Source organism: Bufo gargarizans, chromosome 3 (assembly GCF_014858855.1).
Source record: "Bufo gargarizans isolate SCDJY-AF-19 chromosome 3, ASM1485885v1, whole genome shotgun sequence".
Lineage (NCBI taxonomy): Eukaryota > Metazoa > Chordata > Amphibia > Anura > Bufonidae > Bufo > Bufo gargarizans.
Window position 1 is genome coordinate 191,895,780 of NC_058082.1, and position 20,359 is coordinate 191,916,138.

The following is a 20,359-nucleotide window of genomic DNA, read 5'->3' on the forward strand; positions in this document are numbered from 1 at the left end:
CCATCATATCCCCCCAGAATTTGAAATATCCCCCTTTATAGCCCCCAGTATATACAATGCATCTATTATAGCCCACAGAATATAAAATATCCCCTTTATAGCCCTCACTCCTGCCGTCCACAATGCAAGCTGCAGCAGTCTGATTTGCTTCCATCGCAGCCCAGGTAGTTGGGATGACTTTATTGCTTGAGACCCGGCGCAAGTGTTTCCAATTATGTCATTGCCACTATAATTTGAATGGAGCAATGCCACCTGTTCCATTCACAGTGCTAGTTCCAGTGCCTGAGGCTGCAGAAAACAGCTGATTGCTGGGGGAGTGGGGTGCTGAACCCTCGCAAGTTGGATATTAATGACCTATCCTGAGGATAAGTCATTAATATCAGAAGCCTGGAAAACCTCTTTAAGATCTCGGATGGGAAGCTCCACCTTTTTGCTGTTGGTGCAATTCTAAATGAAAAAGCCATTTGAATTTAATTTGGTATTCTTAAAGCTTTTCTGTGTAGGGGTGATCTGGCTAGGTCTTGATAAAACAAAATAGTTACACTTCATACTTATGCTGGTCTCCTTCTTTCACCCGTCATATAAACAGTTTTTTAGGTTGGTAGTACACTAATAAAAAGTATACACATACATTTTAAGGCTATTTATTTTTATTTTTTTTCATTACTGCACTGTACTCATTTTGAACTAAAAATCTTTTTTGTTCAACTGGTCTTTCTAAAAAAAATTATAGCTTCTTTCTTTATACAGCTTTGAGATTCTCTAGTAGCAGGCTGTGTATTTTTACTGTGTTCCATCAGGCAGGTCAGCTAATGACTTCTTATCTCTGATCTAAAAAAACTGCATTATAGCTCAATTCTTATCTTACTGATAAGAATGTAGCTTAAATAAGTGCTTATGACCTTTTAGTAATTTAGAGATAAGGGGGTCATTAATGATCCAGAAATACGCCTATATTTCTGGCGCAGATTGCAACTCAACAGTTAGTTGTGCTGCAATCTGCGACTTTTCCCCACTCACGCCAGGTCTAAAAAAGTGCGAGTGGCGTGGGTGGTGAAGGGAATGGGTCAGATATAGGGAGTATGAAGACAAGTATCTAGAACGCCAGTCTTAATAAATGACCCCCAAAGTTTATTTGATAACCAGCACAAAGTGAAAGTACGATTCACACAGCTAAACAAACAGTTAACCCTTTGTGATAGAATGGCTAAATATAACTTAATAAAGACTAGATCACTAAAATGAAATCCTAAAAAAAAAAAATTGCTCCTGAAGGTCCGAAGGTGTACATATATAATTATGGTCAATGCCTGCTCTAAGAGAAATATGAGGGGATGAGTTTTTCATGCCACAGTTGTCCCTACTGTCAAATTTTGTGGCCTCTTCGAAGGGCTTCAGCACCCGACAGCCATCTTGAATGAGTTTCCACTGCCTGACCTCAAAAGAAGACATGTTCCCTGATGAGGTGGTCTGGTGCATGACAAAATCATTCATGCATATCTGCTGCTCGTACAGATGCTCTATCATGTGCAATGTTGAATTCCAGCAAATTGGAATGTCGTGGATTAAGAGGTGTAATGGCAGGGAGTTTTGTCATTGCAAGTCCAGGAAAGATACATAAAAATGGCTAAAATGTGAAGACGGTCTCCTGGACATTGTCAGCACCTTGCGCAAATCAGTTTACTTTAAAAAAAAAATACGCGACTAGGTTAATCATGTGGGCCATGTAGGGAGCATGTGTTATTTTCCCCAGGTTCAGCACTGCTACTGTATGATGTCGAGGCCATTGTCACTAACCACATTGTCCAGCTGGAGTGGGCGGGGTGACAGCTAAATGCATGCTTGATGTATTTTAGCAACTGATTGCTTGTGTGGCTACTGTCACTCAGGCCAATCAGCTCCAACACCGAATGCCAATGCTTGACTTGACGAGGGGAAGTGCAAGCAATGCTGTGCCCTGCTGCTGGGGACAGGAGGGTGTCCATGGAGGAAGAGGTGGAGGACACAGATAAGTGCCCGGTGTTGGAGCCAGGCTGACACATTCATGGTGGGTCAAAGGAACCTGGCCTTTTTGCTGGGGTGCCTCTTCTCTGCTGCCACAAAAAACATTAACCAAATGGGCTGTGAAAGACATGTATGTACCTGCCTGTAAGATCTGCTCAAGGTGTCCACTGTGGCGTGCAACTTGCCTCACAATGACAATTGCAAGGAGCCGCCCTTGTTTTTGGGCTTGTGAGATTGCAAGGCAGAGATGGCTTTTGAAAGAAATAACGGTGGCTAGGTAGTTTCCAGCTTGGCTGAGTGCACTCCATCAGCTCCCAAGCAGCAGACTCTACTAAATGGTATGGAAGCAACTGTACCTCCAGCAATTTATTAAGATGGGAATTAAGCTTATGTACCATTGGATTGCTGGGTGTGTAAAGTTGTTTCCTGGCCACACATTCTGTTATCGATGGCTGACAATGGGGTAGAGGAGGAGGAGTCTGAGCTAAAGAAGCAGAAAATGATGATGATGATGTAAAAACCATCATACTGCCCATGGATGTGGCAAGGGAGAGCAAGAGAAGGAGGCAACTCTTGTTGTGGTAACTGGCAGCTGCCTTGTTTAAAGGCGTTATCCAGAAACAGAGCCACACCTGTCCATAGGTTGTGTGTGGTATTGCAGCTCAGCCCCATTAAAAATGAAAGGGGCTTCTTATTCTTCCTTCTAGCTTTATCCCTCATTATCCCTGACACTAAAATAGAAGCTTTATTGTGATTTTACACTGTCCCCAAGATCTTCTACACCCATCCAGCCTCATTTAAAGCCCAACACAAAATTACATTCTGCTCATTCTATAAGGATGCTTACCTGGCTGCTGTCTCACTGATTGGCTTATCCAGGCTGTCAGTCAGCCTGTGATCCAATAAGGGCAAGTTCCCCTTCTTCTCAGGGTCATGTAGGCATGCTCCTTCCTCCCTCGTGGTTTTTACCAATGAAATGTGCAGTAAAATGGCGCTACACACTGTTTTGCTGGATTAGGCTGAAGCAAACCTGAAAAAGATTCGGGTTCTTCTTGTGTATGAATTTTTGGGAAGTTCGTAACGAACCTGGTTTGTTACGACTTGAATTGATTATCTCTATTTTATGGATTACATTTTTTTTTCAAGTCACTCTATGTATTGCACTTCCTGTTCTGGCTCCTTAACTGACAATTTGTTTGGGCCTTTTGCACAGCAAACAGCCTTTCTTGACTTTTTCAGTCAGACCATTCACTTTGGCCAGAGGCAGAAGGGGATGCGTGACTCAATTACATCATCACACATTACTCTGAAAAGTGAAATGCTCTTCTGTCGACATCTTTATCTAATCCTATCAAGAGAACAATAAGGCTGTCATACTGTTTTCCCAATTCTAATCCTATTATTATACTAGCAGATAACATCTTCGACTCACAGCAGCATTAATCTGAAAATAGTTTGCCTAGATATGACCTTTTTTCTCTTCCTTCTGACTGCTACAGTAAAATAATATTTTATTTTGAAGTATTAATGGTAAATAACTGACAAAATGAAAAAGAAAACTTGTCAAAATAGTAAAAAAAATGTGTTATCTATGAATATTGAGTGTCCCTTTAAAAGCACACTGTTGCATACATAATATATGGAAATACAGACGCTGATAAGCTAATCAGCCCTGATAAACTAAATTTCCGGACCTGGCCATACTAATCACACCACAGATAATTTATTTAAAAAAATGAATAAAGTGCAACTGTGACTGTCAGTAGGTGGGGACCCATTGTACCAATTAACCAGTTTGACTTTGGGCTAAACCAAAAGGACATTGTCCTGGTGGTTCCCTGGTATTTATCCTTTAATTCCCAGAGACACCGATGCAAAGCATCAAGGGATCAGGCAAAAGGCACAATTATAATACAGTCCAAGGTCAGGGCAGGGTGAGTACGGGCATGTTTCAGATAGAAATTCAAAGGTCGGGGCAGGCTGCAAGGAGTATAATCAGTAGTCAGGCTAGGTATGGTACACACATGTAGTCAGATAAGAGATTACACCTTTGCTGATTTCTAGACACTAGAGGAACCACCAGTCCGGCTAAATAAGGAAGGCTGATCAACACCTTAGTAAGCACCTGGACAGAGAGCAGAAGGGAAGAATTAACTTCAGCATTGTAAAGAAGTTCACTGAGTACTAGTCCCAATATACACAGGGTGAGTGGGGTGATGCCCGCAACCTTGCCTAGAAAAGCAGTATAGCAGCAGACAGCCGCCAACCTAACAGCAGCAAACACAATAATTTTTTTTACCACTGATAAGTATATCCTATGTCATCAGTAATAGAAAATAGGTAAACGCAAGCTTAGGAGATTGGTGTCACCCATAAAAATAATAAGTGGTTGGAGTTAGGATTCCCAAGATATCCTTGCATATTGCCACCCATCATACAACAGAATGGAACAGGGTGGCATGGATGTCTTGGAACAGAAAAGAGCCTTCCCCAAACTGTTGTCACTAATTTGGAAATGACAATCATATCAAATTGTTTGTTTAACCTTTACTGGAAGTCAATGGTCTAGCAAAATCCCTCCTGTAAATTGTATGGTAGGCATCATATAATTCATTAAGTTGTGTTCACCAAACTCAGTCCCTGAAAACCCATAGTGAGTCCATGTGTATTCAGCTTTATACCATTTAAAATGGATTTTGCAGGGTAGTTTTGATTTGACCGGATCATAGCTTCATTTAGAAATTCCTGTAATTCCCAACTGATAAGCACTTTTGAAACTTGGTTGAGCCTTAGGTAATATTCACATGTAGCAGATAGATACTTGGGGATATACAGTATTACAGTAGCAGCAAAGTGGATGTCATTTTACCAAATCTCATTCACACTCTCTGGAAAAATCAACATGGCAATTGAAATGTGTTGTGAATACTTTAGTAAATCTGCAGTATGTCAATTTATGCTGCAGATTTCACCCTTTCACAGAATCCACAATTCTGGATGTAAATCCACTGCAGATTTTTTAGTGCTGACTTTACATCCATTTGGGACCTAACCTTAAAATTCTGCTAGTTACTCTACACTACGTGCAGAATTATTAAGCAAATGAGTATTTTGACCACATCATCCTCTTTATGCATGTTGTCTTACTCCAAGCTGTATAGGCTCGAAAGCCTACTACCAATTAAGCATATTAGGTGATGTGCATCTCTGTAATGAGAAGGGGTGTGGTCTAATGACATCAACACCCTATATCAGGTGTGCATAATTATTAGGCAAATTCCTTTCCTTTGGCAAAATGGGTCAAAAGAAGGACTTGACAGGCTCAGAAAAGTCAAAAATAGTAAGATATCTTGCAGAGGGATGCAGCACTCTTAAAATTGCAAAGCTTCTGAAGCGTGATCATCGAACAATCAAGCGTTTCATTCAAAATAGTCAACAGGGTCGCAAGAAGCGTGTGGAAAAACCAAGGCGCAAAATAACTGCCCATGAACTGAGAGAAGTCAAGCGTGCAGCTGCCAAGATGCCACTTGCCACCAGTTTGGCCATATTTCAGAGCTGCAACATCACTGGAGTGCCCAAAAGCACAAGGTGTGCAATACTCAGAGACGTGGCCAAGGTAAGAAAGGCTGAAAGACGACCACCACTGAACAAGACACACAAGCTGAAACGTCAAGACTGGGCCAAGAAATATCTCAAGACTGATTTTTCTAAGGTTTTATGGACTGATGAAATGAGAGTGAGTCTTGATGGGCCAGATGGCTGGATTGGTAAAGGGCAGAGAGCTCCAGTCTGACTCAGACGCCAGCAAGGTGGAGGTGGAGTACTGGTTTGGGCTGGTATCATCAAAGATGAGCTTGTGGGGCCTTTTTGGGTTGAGGATGGAGTCAAGCTCAACTCCCAGTCCTACTGCCAGTTTCTGGAAGACACCTTCTTCAAGCAGTGGTACAGGAAAAAGTCTGCAAGGTAAGAAAAACATGATTTTCATGCAGGACAATGCTCCATCACACGCGTCCAAGTACTCCACAACGTGGCTGGCAAGAAAGGGTATAAAAGAAGAAAATCTAATGACATGGCCTCCTTGTTCACCTGATCTGAACCTGATTGAGAACCTGTGGTCCATCATCAAATGTGAGATTTACAAGGAGGGAAAACAGTACATCTCTCTGAACAGTGTCTGGGAGGCTGTGGTTGCTGCTGCACGCAATGTTGATGGTGAACAGATCAAAACACTGACAGATTCCATGGATGGCAGGCTTTTGAGTGTCCTTGCAAAGAAAGGTGGCTATATTGGTCACTGATTTGTTTTTGTTTTGTTTTTGAATGTCAGAAATGTATATTTGTGAATGTTGAGATGTTATATTGGTTTCACTGGTAAAAATAAATAATTGAAATGGGTATATATTTGTTTTTTGTTAAGTTGCCTAATAATTATATACAGTAATAGTCACCTGCACACACAGATATCCGCCTAAAATAGCTAAAACTAAAAACAAACTAAAAACTACTTCCAAAAATATTCAGCTTTGATATTAATGAGTTTTTTGGGTTCATTGAGAACATGGTTGTTGTTCAATAATAAAATTAATCCTCAAAAATACAACTTGCCTAATAATTCTGCACTCCCTGTATGTTTGGTATATGAACTTGCCAGTGATAGGTAAAATTTGTGTTGATTAAAAGATTAATCTTCACACAGCAATATTTTTATCTTTGTTCCATCTACATATTTTTTACTATCGAAAGGAACTGATTGGTTGAGGAAGGTAGGAAAATCTTTTCTAAAAGAATGTTCCTCTTTTTTCTAGAACTAAGGTCAAACAGGGAGCAACTCTTAAATCATACACAACTGTAGAAATATACAAAATTCTAAGTTTACAGGATTTATTTCTGCTCTTACATGGGTTGCACCTCCCTTAATATGCCCTGTTAGGACATTTGGACATCATTGTGGGGGGATGCCAACTCAAAAGCATCCTAAATTACTGGAGAGTCACAAAGTAAAATCCTCATATATTGACCCAGCAATATATTGCATCAGCATTTACTGAATTAAATGGTTGGCTTGCAATGCTACTTTATTCCTGAAGTGAGCACTGCAGTGGAAATGCATTGACAGCCAGCCATAGCTTGCCCTGTCAACCGCTGGCTTACTAGAAATCCATGTGCCATACCAGAACCAATCTTCATGAAAGCCAATTTATCTGTCCCATCAAATAATCTGTCTCTAAATTGAGTGAAGTTTTCTGGTGTTAAATATGCAAGTAGAGAAAAGGCATATAACAGCATCTGGAAACCCAGTGTGATACAGTTTTAGAATTTTGAAAGATATTACAGAATGAATGTTTACTCGGATATAATCCTATGGCCAAACGTGAAGTCACTCGTACAATACAAGGGCTTTTCCCATTAGGTCCATATGGAAGTGCTGTGCAGCTGACCATTGCACGTGATTGCAGTGGCACAGATGAATTTCACTTCTTACTAGTAACACTTTTGGTGGATAGGGTCCAGACCATGATCAGGTCTATCAAAGAGACTCTCAGTTTACGACTGTCTCCCGCTGAACCCCCCAATAGCAAGAACAGAACCCTTTTATAACCAAAGCGCCAGTCAATGGAGTATCCTCATCAACTAAGCCACACGTGCTCACTACAATCTCAGCTGATATGAATATCAAGGGTCTGTTCCTCATTTCCAGTCTTGAACAGAAGGGCAAGGATATTATTATTAAAGGGATTCTCCAGGATTAGAAACCCATGGCTGCTTTCTTCCAAAAAACAGTTCCACAGGTTGTGCGTGGTGTTGCTGTTCATCTCCGTTGCAGTCAATGGTAAAGAACTGCAATACCTCACCCTGTGGACAAGTGTGCTGCTGTTTTTGGGAGAAAGCAGACATGTTTTTCTAATACTGAACAGCCCCTTTCAAGACAAAGCCACAGTCATATAATAAAAAATAATAAAAAATAAAAAATCACATCACCACCAATAAAAGAGTATAACCTATTATTAGTATTGTATTGCCCGGTATAGAAGCCAGGGAACCTCTCCCCATACTGCACATACACTACTGAACAATGCAGCCTTTCTTTTTTAATATTATAATGCTTTACTATTTTTCTGCATGTAGTGAGGTTTTGTGACGCTCTGACTGAATCAGCAAGCAGTCTATGTAGGGATGTTACACTTTGCCAAATGGGCTCTGCATTCTGTCTATTTTCCTAGAGAATGTATTACTCAATCTGCTTATTTTAGTGACGACGTCTCCTTGCATCTACTGCACACAAAAATATAGGATGTCATTGTATTTTACACAAATCAGTTACTTTAAATAAATAGAGATACACAGAATTTACAAATATAATGAACAATTTCATGTGAATAAAGAAGGTGGGCTCTTGTAAATCAGTAGTGACAGCCAAATGGGAAAATTGACATAGCACTGTAATCACTCCCAACATCCTCTGAAGTTATTGATCCAGAACCTCTATAATCCCCTTCACATAACACAGGCAATTTCATGTAATACCTGTAATAACAGTGCATTCAAACTCAAGTAGCCATCAGAAGCATTGTATCTAATGGTGAAGCAGGTCTCTGCTGAGTAAGTAACAACCGCAGTACAAAAAATGACAATGGCTCATTCCTTTTATAGGTAACACTATACAATAAGAGCCGCTTTAAAAGATAAACATTTCTCGCAGCCAAAGAAAACAAACGATTAATTGCATGCTTGCTGTAGTTGTAAGCTGAGCCCAGGAATCAGGAGCGACAGTGCAAACTGGATTTGGGAAGTGATCCACTCTTGGTGCTATCCACGCCGCAGCTATCTGATGTTAATTACAACATGAGGTGACAGCTCAGAAGTATTTAAGCACTGGGTCATTGCACTTTTCCCTGGTGTTGTTTCCATAAAATATTCCACCAATTTTACAGGCTCCTTGCCTGGCTGATGGATCATTCCACCTCCTTATCAAAGCTTTACCAGCTCCTCATTAATATATACAGCAGGATACACTGCTCTATATATCATTGTCTTCTTCTTGGGGAGGGCTAATCAGTCAGCCATTATCAGTCAGTCAGCAGAAGGCAGGCAATCAGACCTGACAGCAAAGAATCATGGGAGATCAGGGAAGGTTAAATGAGGCTGACAGTTGTGATAATGATGATTATACTATAAATTAAGATGTGATGATAAAGGAGAATAAAAGACACAATCTGAAGCAATATTTGGTTTAACATAACTCTCTTTTTTGTACTGCTAAATGGCTATAGCATTTATCACAACGAACAAGAATGGGCATTTAACTACCATGATAAAATGGGACACATCAGATTGAAAATCCTTACGAGTTGTGATTACTGTCAGGTACTATTTTACAGATAGAATGAAAAGCTATGGGAAAATCCTGCGTGGAAAAAAAACATGCATTATTTTTCAGATTGAAAAGAAAATACATCTATTCAAGAAATGTCATTCATTTTTTTTCTGCAAGGAATTGTTGGAGTGCATGTACCCCTTGCTCTAAAACTTTTATCAAAGTCATAGGGTACATTGAGATTTTAGTAGGTTACCTACTGTCAGGACCTCCATCAGGGCAGTACTAACGGTAATGTGGACCTCTACCATCTACATGTCTTGCGGCTGCTCATATGTATTTTTCATGTATTCTGTCATTAGATGGAAATCCTGGAAGTGTAACTGGACATTTATGGTATATACTGTGTGTTCGATATGCTATAAATACAGTATTTCAGCTGCACCCCAGTTTATTCAGTAACACCCTTTAAGTTTTATTTTTGGCCCTTGTGGTTGGTTCAGTCTGACAATGTGGCCCCAAACCGGAAAATGTTGTGCACCCCTGGTCTATACTCTTGCTGTATTCACTAAGGGAGCAGAAGGTGAGCCTGCAAAGTCTTATGGCAGTCACCCTGCACCTGCTTCATTAGTGAGAGTGCAACTGACTGACGTGATGATGTCAGTCAGACGCCACTGGCCCACCCGCTGCTTCGTTAGAAATAGAGCTAGAGTATAGATTAGTTTAGTGAGTTTCCAGGGAGGCTGCCAGTTGGGGCCTGATCTACATATACAGTACTTTAGATATGCCAGATAGTAGGCCCTGGTCCCTCCACCTTTACACGGGACAAAGGGGTCTCCACTAAAGTAGGCCCTTTCTTCATGGAATATGTGGAAAACTATGTAACCATGTGATGAATGGAGGGCTAGCTGGGGAAGAGGGATTCTGGATGGTCAAAGTGTCTGGGATGAAGATGGCCTGTCATTCCCATAGAGAGCAAGGACACAGTAAGTAAACATTCATTACCTGTGGGCAGTATGGTATGCACTTCTATATTAATCTTTGCTGTTATAAATGTATACCCTCATCAATATTTTAAATGTCTAAAGAGGGGTGCTTAAAAAGCTTTTCCATAATTTGCATGTTATATAGTTAAATGGGTTGTCTAATCTCAGACGTTGCTAACATATTGCTAGGATATGTCACCAATATCAGATAGGTGTTGATCCCACCACTGGGACCTGAACCTATGTATAAAACAGGGTCACCAACGCCAATGGGAGGGAGGCGTGCATGTGTGACATGCTCTTTATTCACTTCGGTTGGAGTTCCCAAATTTTTTTTAATTTTTGATCCAAAAATAAATATGTTTTTATATATATATATATATATATATATATATAAATAACAAAAAAAGGAACACCAGCAGCACAAGACAAAAATTGTGGCGGGTGCAATATCCTCATATATATATATATGTATATAGTGGTGACATGGACAGTATACAGTAAGTGCTGGGTGAGATAAATAAAATCCAGAAAGCTGCAGGGGTTTCAGCAAAGCATAGTTTGCTGAGGTAGTTTTGTTTACATTTGTTCTGGGCTGGATTTCATTTGGACTGGTGGATAGGTTTGGTAGTGGGATCTGCCAGTCCACACCCTTCCAGTATGGGTGTTGTCTTTTACCTGAGGTGATCGCAGGTGAGGCCTGCTGTTATCAAGGAAGGATAAAACCAACCCTCTGTGTGTCAGTATGAAGAGAGAAAACTTGGAAACAGAGGCCTACAGAGGCTCTGGGTGGTCTCAGCCAGGAGGGCTGAGGGGCCACGAGGCTATGTGAAGCCTGATCTCTTCCCTACTGGACTTGTGTCTGATGAGCCAACCTGCTAAGGCTTGGAGCCTGAGAACCTGTGTACAAGCTGTGCTTAGAGGTGAGTCAGGGAAAACTACTGTGTATTAGGAAGTGCCTAGACGGGCAGGTGTTTATTTGATGTTTATGTTTGTGTGGGTGCTGAAGTGGCAAAATAAAGCACCAGTTTGGACATTAAATCCTGTTGTCTGTGAAGAAGTCTGTGATTGTGACCCCCTGAGAGAGAGAGATTCCTTACAATTGGTGGATGATGAGTGCATCCAATAAGTGTCCATGCTAAAAGGGCTGGAAGCCCAAGTAAAAAGAGACTGACCTGTGGAGGATTTTTTTTTTTTGCTGTGGTGCAAGAAAAACTTGCTGAAATTTAAAGGGCCAGAAGCCCAAGTTGGAGAAACTGTGTTTCTACAGGAAGGTCTGTTACCATGGGTGTCATGGAGGAATATGTCAGGTGGTTGTGGTGGATAAAGCAGCAGGAAGACTGATTGGTTGCATCCAAAGTGAAATGGTGCAGTTTGATGCAGAGCGGGAGGCTTTGGAGGCGCAACTGCAGCTAGCTCTGAGGAGAAATTTTTCAATGCTGAGGGGACACTTTGTAAAGAAGGTGTCAGTGATGTGCCTGGAGTTCCAGAGGAAAAGGCGATGTGTGCCGTTGCTAAGTGCAAAGTGCAATGGAGGATCATTTGATCAGGAGACATGATGAAACATGTCAAAGATCCTGCCAGCTGGTGATTGGGAGATCCCCGACTTGGGTCACGCTATATTCCCGTCAACAAGTGTCCCGGGTCAGGCCCAAAGATCTGGAATTTGTGAAGAGGGGGCCAGGGACAGATACCACTGTGTCTTTGACCTTTGTAACGGACTATGGCTCTGTACAATGGGAGCTCTTGATATGTGAGACCCTAAAGGAGGAATTCATAATGGGCAAAGACTTTCCATCGTTTTGGCAGCTATGGAGTAGAGAAAGTGCTTCAAATTGTGCGGCTGGAAAATCTGAGGAAAAGTCTTCAGTAGAGTGTGGGATTTATCGTCCGGAAAAAGACATAATTCAAGGCCAAGGTGTTCCCCTTGGCAACCACTGCATTGAGGAGTCTGCATGTGATCGTGGCAGAAACCAAGGGCTGGCAAGATGTCTTGGACACAAAAACTTTGAATCCATATTGCTGTACTTGGATGATGTGATCGTCTACTCCAAGACTTATGAAGAGTATTTACAGCATTTAGCAGAAGTATTCCAAGGATCCGCATTCGAATCTCAATTGTTCTACGAGCTTTGTGCATTGTACAACTGCAAAAAATTGAGGACCACCACATATCACCCACAGGGAAATGGCCTATGCTAAAAGATGAACCAAACCCTGATCAATATGCTCAAGGCCGTACCACCTCGCAAGAGAGCTGAGTGGCTTTTGATTCTGCCTGAACTAGTGTACCTGTACAACAAAACAACTCACTGCTCTGCTGAGTACACCCCATACTACCTCATGTTTGGAAGGCAGGTTCATTTACCTGCAGACTTTGCCATTACCTTTTCTGTATCGGACTCTGAACCACCCCTTCCCCAATCTGAGTGGGTCAAAGAGCATCAGAAATGCTTAGAGGATGCCAGAGAAATAGTGGACTCTAAACTAGAGAAAGCTCAGCAAAAAACAAAAACAAGACTTTGATCAATATGCACATGCTGAGTCCTTGCAACCAGGAGACAAGGTTTGGCTCAGAAACACAGAAACAATCACCCAGTGAGCAAGCTGGATAGTCGCTGGGAACGCGAACCATACACAGTCATGGCTGTCCCCTCATCGGAAGTCTATGAAATCCAGAGAGCGGATAAAGGTACTGTACTCAGCGAGCCCACCGCAACAGGCTCAAGAAGTGCCTGCAGGAACCTGTTTAGGAACAGCCAAGAGAAGTGGATAAATCACTTAAACCACCATTGCCTTAAGTGACTGAGACTCCTTTGCATCTGCAGAACCAAGTCCAGTGGCCGATCCTCCTTCACAAGTCCCGGACACTACTTCTACCCCTGGAGACTCAGAACTGTCCTTGTGGTGATCCCAACAGACCAACAAAGGTATCCCACCTGCCCGTTATCGGGAATCCTTTGAAATGCATGTTTAGTTATAGAGATAAAAGGAACCAAGCCATTGACACATCTTGAGAAACTTGCCCCTTGTTTTGTGCTCATATTTTCTTTTTCTTTTTCACACTTCCTTTTTGTGCCTGAACTTCATGGTCTCCAAACTTTAACTATACTCCATGTGGATTACAAATGACTTTACTACCCCATGTGGATTACAAATAACTTTATTACCTCATGTGGATTGCAAACGACTTTTTGAATTTGATGTTCCTGTTTTGCAACATTACAAGAAAGCACCCAAAGAATAGGCTCAAACGCATACCTGAGCTCTTTGTGATTTCTTCTGTGATATTTTTGCACTAATGTTTTAAAGTTTCAGCAATGTTGAAGTGCTTTAGCCCATTGTATGGACTCTTTCACGAGCACAATGTGACCTCTTTTACACTCTAAATGGACTCTATGTTGTAAGCTAGATAGCTAGCACACTTGCTTCATTACTCACACAGACTGCCTCTCAGGACTCAAAAGTACTAATGGTCCTGTATTTTGCCTTGTGTTAGCTAGATAGCTTAGGTAATATATTGTAATGTATTATTACTGCACAGGCAGGACCAAGTGGTAAGCCACAAGCAGCTCTAACAATTTTAGGACCACATGCCTTTAAAAGGCCGAATCTGTACAAAGATGTGGATTCATTGTCATTTTCTGTCAGGTAGTCACACGTTGTGATGGCAAAGGCAAAAAAACTCTCCCTTTTTGAACGTGGTCGGGTTGTTGAACTGCATAAGCATGGTATCTCACAGCGCGCCATCGCTGCTGAGGTGGGACGCAGTAAGACAGTCATTTGGAATTTCTTAAATTATCCTGAGGGTTATGGAAAACAAAACAAAAAAGTCAAGTGGAAGACCCCCAAAAAATGTCATCAGCACTGAGCCGGAGGATCCATTTGGCTGTCCGTCAAGAAACTGGATGATCCTCAACCCAAATTAAGGCCCTTACTGGTGCTGACTGCAGCCCCATAACCATCAGGTGGCATCTGAGACTGAAGAGCTTCAAAAACAAAAAAAGTCTTCAAAGACCTCGTCTCCTTGAACGCCACAGAACTGCTCATTTGGACTTTGCAAAAGAGCACCAAACATGGGACATTCAAAGGTGGAAGAAAGTTTTATTCTCTGGTGAGAAAAAATGTAACCTTGATGGTCCTGATGGTTTCCAACGTTACTGGCATGACAAGCAGATCCCATCTGGGATGTTTTCTACGCGCCACAGTGGAGGGGGCACCATAATGGTCTGGGGTGCTTTTTCGTTCAGTGGAACAATGGAGCTTCAGGAAGTGCAGGGGCTTCAAACGGCCACTGGCTATGTCCAGATGTTGCAGAGAGCATGCCTCCTGACTGAGGGCCCTCGTCTGTGTGGTAACGACTGGGTTTTTCAACAGGACAATGCTAGAGGACACAATGCCCGCAGGACAAGGGACTTCTTCCAGGAGAATAACATCACTCTTTTGGCCCATCCCGCATGTTCCCCTGATCTAAATCCAATTGAGAACCTTTGGGGATGGATGGCAAGGGAAGTTTACAAAAATGGACAACAGTTTCAGACAGTAGATGGCCTTCATGCGGCCGTCTTCACCACTTGGAGAAATGTTCCCACACACCTATTCCTTATTTCTCTATTTATGGATTATTCTATTTCTCTCCTTTATCCTTTCCCTTTGCTCTCATCTATTTGTTCTATCCTTCAGTCAGCACCGCTGTACTGAAACACTAGAGCCTCTGCCTGTGTCAGAGCGGGGCTTATAGTGCTCCCTTGGCCACTACGCACGCGCCCCTGTTGACAAGCAAACTTGACACGCATACTTCTGGGTACAAGACAGAACAAACCGCTACTGCGCATGCGCACCCGCCCCGACTTCACACGCGCGTCCCATTTGAAATAGGCGCCTGTTTCTTCTCTACACGTGGCGCATCTACCCATCCGTGCAACTGCACGCTACCTCAACAATCTCAGTGCACCTATTCTCAACATCTTCCTTATTCCTCTAAGCGGCACCAGGTAACTATATCTCCCCATTATAGCTATATGATTAGCAACTATCATTTCAGATTATGAGGGATTTGTCATTACATCTGCATGATTACTTTGGCACAATACCAATTTTAAATAATACTTGCACCTTGACACAGTATTCTGCTTAAATGTAATTTTAATGTATACCAGCCGATTGACCAAACTGTACATATTATATATACTGTATTGTAAAGGAACGCCTGGCACCCTGACTGGGCACCTTCCACTGACGGATGCTCCTAGCGCTTCCCAAAGGGCTTCAAGCACTCCACCGGACACCATAACCACCACAGACTCCACGAACCACCGCAGCTTGGTTGAGGTCTCGCCGTCCTCCACCCACGCTGGACCCAAAACCGGGCTTCAGCTTCCAGTGGGTGAACCTCTCCTAAATCCAGAGAACAGGAACCAGGAACAAGCTCTTACAAGAGCTTATACTCAGGGGAGTATTGTGATATAGCAATCCCCAACAGAGCAGTTATCCCATCCCTCAAACATGAGCCAAGACTTCATGAAGGGGTAAAGCAGGACTCTTTAATGGGGCTACCTGTCAGCCTTGTATGCAGGTCTTCTAGCAAGGGACACTCCCCCTCTGCCTGTGACACAATTAACAAAATACAATGGGCATTGTCTGTGACGCAAGCAAAAAATACAATGGGCAATGCCTGTGAAACAAATTATCAAAATACAATGGGCATTGTCTGTGATGCAATCAATAAATTCAATGGGCTCTCCCTGTGATACACTTACCAAACACAATTAACTCAATCACTCACAGGCAGAAAACACACATTTTTCCCCAAAACACAGAAAACACCCCAAAGCCCCACATATCCCCATAAATTATCTCTGATTCGGACATACAACATATCCAAAAATCACCCAGATCGGTTCAGGGGTTTAGGAATTTCCTGGAAGTCTTATTTTTGCCCCACCATGTACATTGTCCCATTCCTAAAATAGTTCCATACACTAGACGGCAAATCACTGCTGGACAATTTAAGAAGAAACATTGCCTTTAAAATCCAATATGCCCAAATAGTGTCACAGGGGCCATAGTTACAAGGTGATTTCATCACACATCTTCCCTCCCAGGGGGAGACTAACCAAGAACCTGACCTCCTGTCGATCAGTACCTGATTTAGTCGAGAAGCACACCCACAACCAAGTACTGCACCTGTAGTTCTCAGGTGTCCAGCTTTGTTCGGACTGTCCTAGGCTGCAGAGGGTATGTTTACTACCCCTGATATCCCTTGTGTTCCTAGGCATGGATCTGTAGGTACATGGTGGGCAGAGGCCAAATGTGCTCTGCCCTAGTTCCGGCACTTCTGCTGGGACAACCTGTAAGCAGTCAGACTCTGGATCAAGCGAAAGTGTAGCAGCGCTCTGCCCAGATGCCAGCTCTTCTGATGGAAGGGGGTCAGTGGGTATTAATGTCTTCTCCACTACCCCCAGGACTCAGTTGAGCAGCTGCTGTTGGAGAGGGAGATCGGTTGTCCCCTCTCTCTGTAATGTACATGGCCGCTGGGGAATGGGACCAGTAGTCTCAACTCCCTGTAGGAGACACTGCCACTGGGGAGAGAGACCGACTGCCTCCTCTCCCTGTGATGCTGGCTGCAACTGGGGAGAGAGACTGGTTGTTTCTTTTCCCTTTACAACACACTGTCACTGGATAGTCAGTCCGATTGTCTTGACTCCCGGTAACGCTGTCTAGTGCTGGGTAGTGGGTGCGACCATCTCCACTCCCAGTGATGCTGGTTGCTGCAGGGACGAGAGACTGACAATCTCCTCTCCCTGTGATGCTGGCTGCCGCTGGGGAGAGACACTTACTGTCTGGACTCTGGGTAACGCTGGCTGTAGTTGGGGATCTGGGCTGGCTTCCCAGCATCCCTGTAGGGCAAGTGGAGAGACTTCGGTCCCATCTCTACCTGCTGTCGGGAGGTCTTCCCAGAACCAGTTGATGAAGTTCCCTACTTTGGGAGCTGGTAGGGAAGCAGGGGGTATCCGCCGCACAGTCTTCCCAGTTGTAGCATGGCAGGTATGGCTCTGCTTGTCAGGTAGGTTGGGGCTGAACGGAGCTGAGCAGGTGTTGGTAGGTCTTCTCCAGCTCCCACTGCCTTGTTACTAGGTGGGTCATGTCTTTGCTCACCTCCCATCTGTCAGTATAAACATGCATGCCCATCCGGTAGTTGTAGATGTCCCAAAGCCCAGACACCTCTGTGCTGCCAAGATCAATTTCCTCCTCCAAGGCCTCCAATAGTAACCCAGGTCCATCATAATCCTTTACTTCGGGTAAGTCGCGCTGGGCCGTCCAGGGGGGTATGTTAACCACTCGTCCAAGGGATGCTCTCCCAAGAGACCCATCCGTGTCGCCACACACTTCTATAGTAGCTGTTCATTACTGGGGAGACTCTAACCTCGCCGCTGCTGGTCATTTTCCAGGGCTTCATACCAGACTTCCTTTCTGTCTGCATCCCTGTAGTCCGCGGCCGACTCCTCCTCCTTGTCATGGAACACTGTCCGAAGACTAGCTGATTCCATCCTGCTGTAGCCAGGGGCGCTGTACGGATACTAGAGTTGCCCTCAATATACTCCAAACGTTACCGGTGTCTCCAAGCTCCTTCTACTTGCACTAGGACGCTATCCCACTGCTGACACCACTGTAACGGAATGCCTGACACCCCCAGACTAGGCACCTTACGATAGCGGATGCTCCTAGCACTTCCCTAGGGCTCCAAGCACTCCACCGGACATCATAACTACCACAGACCCCACTAACCGCCGCAGCTTTGTTAAGGTCTCGCCATCCAACAACCACGCTGGACCCAAGACTGGGCTTCAGCTTCCAGTAGGTGAACCTCTCCTAAATCCAGAGAGCAGAAACCAGGAACAAGCTCTTACAAGAGCTTATACTCAGGTGATTATTGTGATATAGCAATCCCCAACAGTGTAGTTATCCCATCCCCCAAACATGAGCCAAGACTTTGTGAGCCTTTTATGCACTACCCCTCTGCCTGTGACAGAATTAACAAAATACAATGGGCATTGTCTGTGACGCAAGCAACAAATACAATGGACATTGCCTATGACACAATTAACAAAATATAATGCGCATTGTCTGTGACGTAATAAACAAATTTGCTGTGCCTGTGATACAATTACCAAACACAATTAAGTTGCTCATACTCAACAGAAATCACTCATAGGCAGAAAACACAAATTTTTCCCCAAAACACAGAAAACACCCCAAAGTCCCACATATCCCCATAAATTATGCATCCCTTAACAGCTCTGATCTGGGCGTACAACATATCCAAAAATCACCCAGATCGGTTCAGGGGGTTCAGGAATTTCCTGGAAGTATTATTTTTGTCTCACCATGCACATGGTCCCATGCCTAAAATAGTTCCTTACACTCAACAGCAAAACACTGATGGTCAATTTAAGATGGCCGCCGCCACATGTTTGAATCTGTTCCAGTAAATAGTCCAAGGGGCAGAAACAGTGCCTTTAAAATCCAATATGCTCAAATAGTGTCCCAGGGGCCATAGTCACAGGGCAAGAGGCTGGCAAGCAGGCCTCTCCAACTCCCAGTAACGAAGGTGCTTTCATCACATGTATATATTTCTTTTGACATATACAGTACAGACCAAAAGTTTGGACACACCTTCTCAGTCAAAGAGTTTTCTTTATTTTCATGACTATAAAAATTGTAGATTCACACTGAAGGCATCAAAACTATGAATTAACACATGTTGTATTATATACATAACAAAAAAGTGTGAAACAACTGAAAATATGTCATATTCTAGGTTCTTCAACGTAGCCACCTTTTGCTTTGATTACTGCTTTGCACACTCTTGGCATTCTCTTGATGAGCTTCAAGAGGTAGTCACCTAAAATGGTCTTCCAACAGTCTTGAAGGAGTTCCCAGAGATGCTTAGCACTTGTTGGCCCTTTAGTCTTCACTCTGCGGTCCAGCTCACCCCAAACCATCTCGATTGGATTCAGGTCCGGTGACTGTGGAGGCCAGGTCATCTGGCGCAGCACCCCATCGCTCTCCTTCATGTTCAAATAGCCCTTACACAGTCTGGAGGTGTGTTTGGGGTCATTGTCCTGTTAAAAAAAAATTATGGTCCAACTAAACGCAAACCGGAGGGAATAGCATGCCGCTGCAAGATGATGTGGTAGCCATGCTGGTTCAGTATGCCTTCAATTTTGAATAAATCCACAACAGTGTCACCAGCAAAGCACCCTCACACATCACACCTCCTCCACGCTTCACGGTGGGAACCAGGCATGTAGAGTCCATCCGTTTACCTTTTCTGCGTCGCACAAAGACACGGAGTTTGGAACCAAAGATCTCAAATTTGGACTCATCAGACCAAAACACCGATTTCCACTGGTCATGTCCATTCCTTGTGTTCTTTAGCCCAAACAAATTTCTTCTGCTTGTTGCCTGTCCTTAGCAGTGGTTTCCTAGCAGATATTCTACCATGAAGGCCTGATTCGCACAGTCTCCTCTTAACAGTTGTTCTAGAGATGTGTCTGCTGCTAGAACTCTGTGTGGCATTGACCTGGTCTCTAATCTGAGCTGCTGTTAACCTGCGATTTCTGAGGCTGGTGACTGGGATGAACTTATCCTCCGCAGCAGAGGTGACTCTTGGCCTTCTTTTCCTTGGGCGGTCTGCTTGTGAGCCAGTTTCTTTGTAGCGCTTGATGGTTTTTGTGACTGCACTTGGGGATACTTTCAAAGTTTTCCCAATTTTTCAGACTGACTGACCTTCATTTCTTAAAGGAATGATGGCCACTAGTTTTTCTTTACTTAGCTGCTTTTTTCTTGCCATAATACAAATTCTAACAGTCTATTTAGTAGGACTATCGGCTGTTTATCCACCTGACTTCTCCACAACGCAACTGATGGTCCTAACCCCATTTATAAGGCAAGAAATCCCACTTATTCAACCTGACAGGGCACACCTGTGAAGTGAATACCATTTCAGGTGACTACCTCTTGAAGCTCATCAAGAGAATGCCAAGAGTGT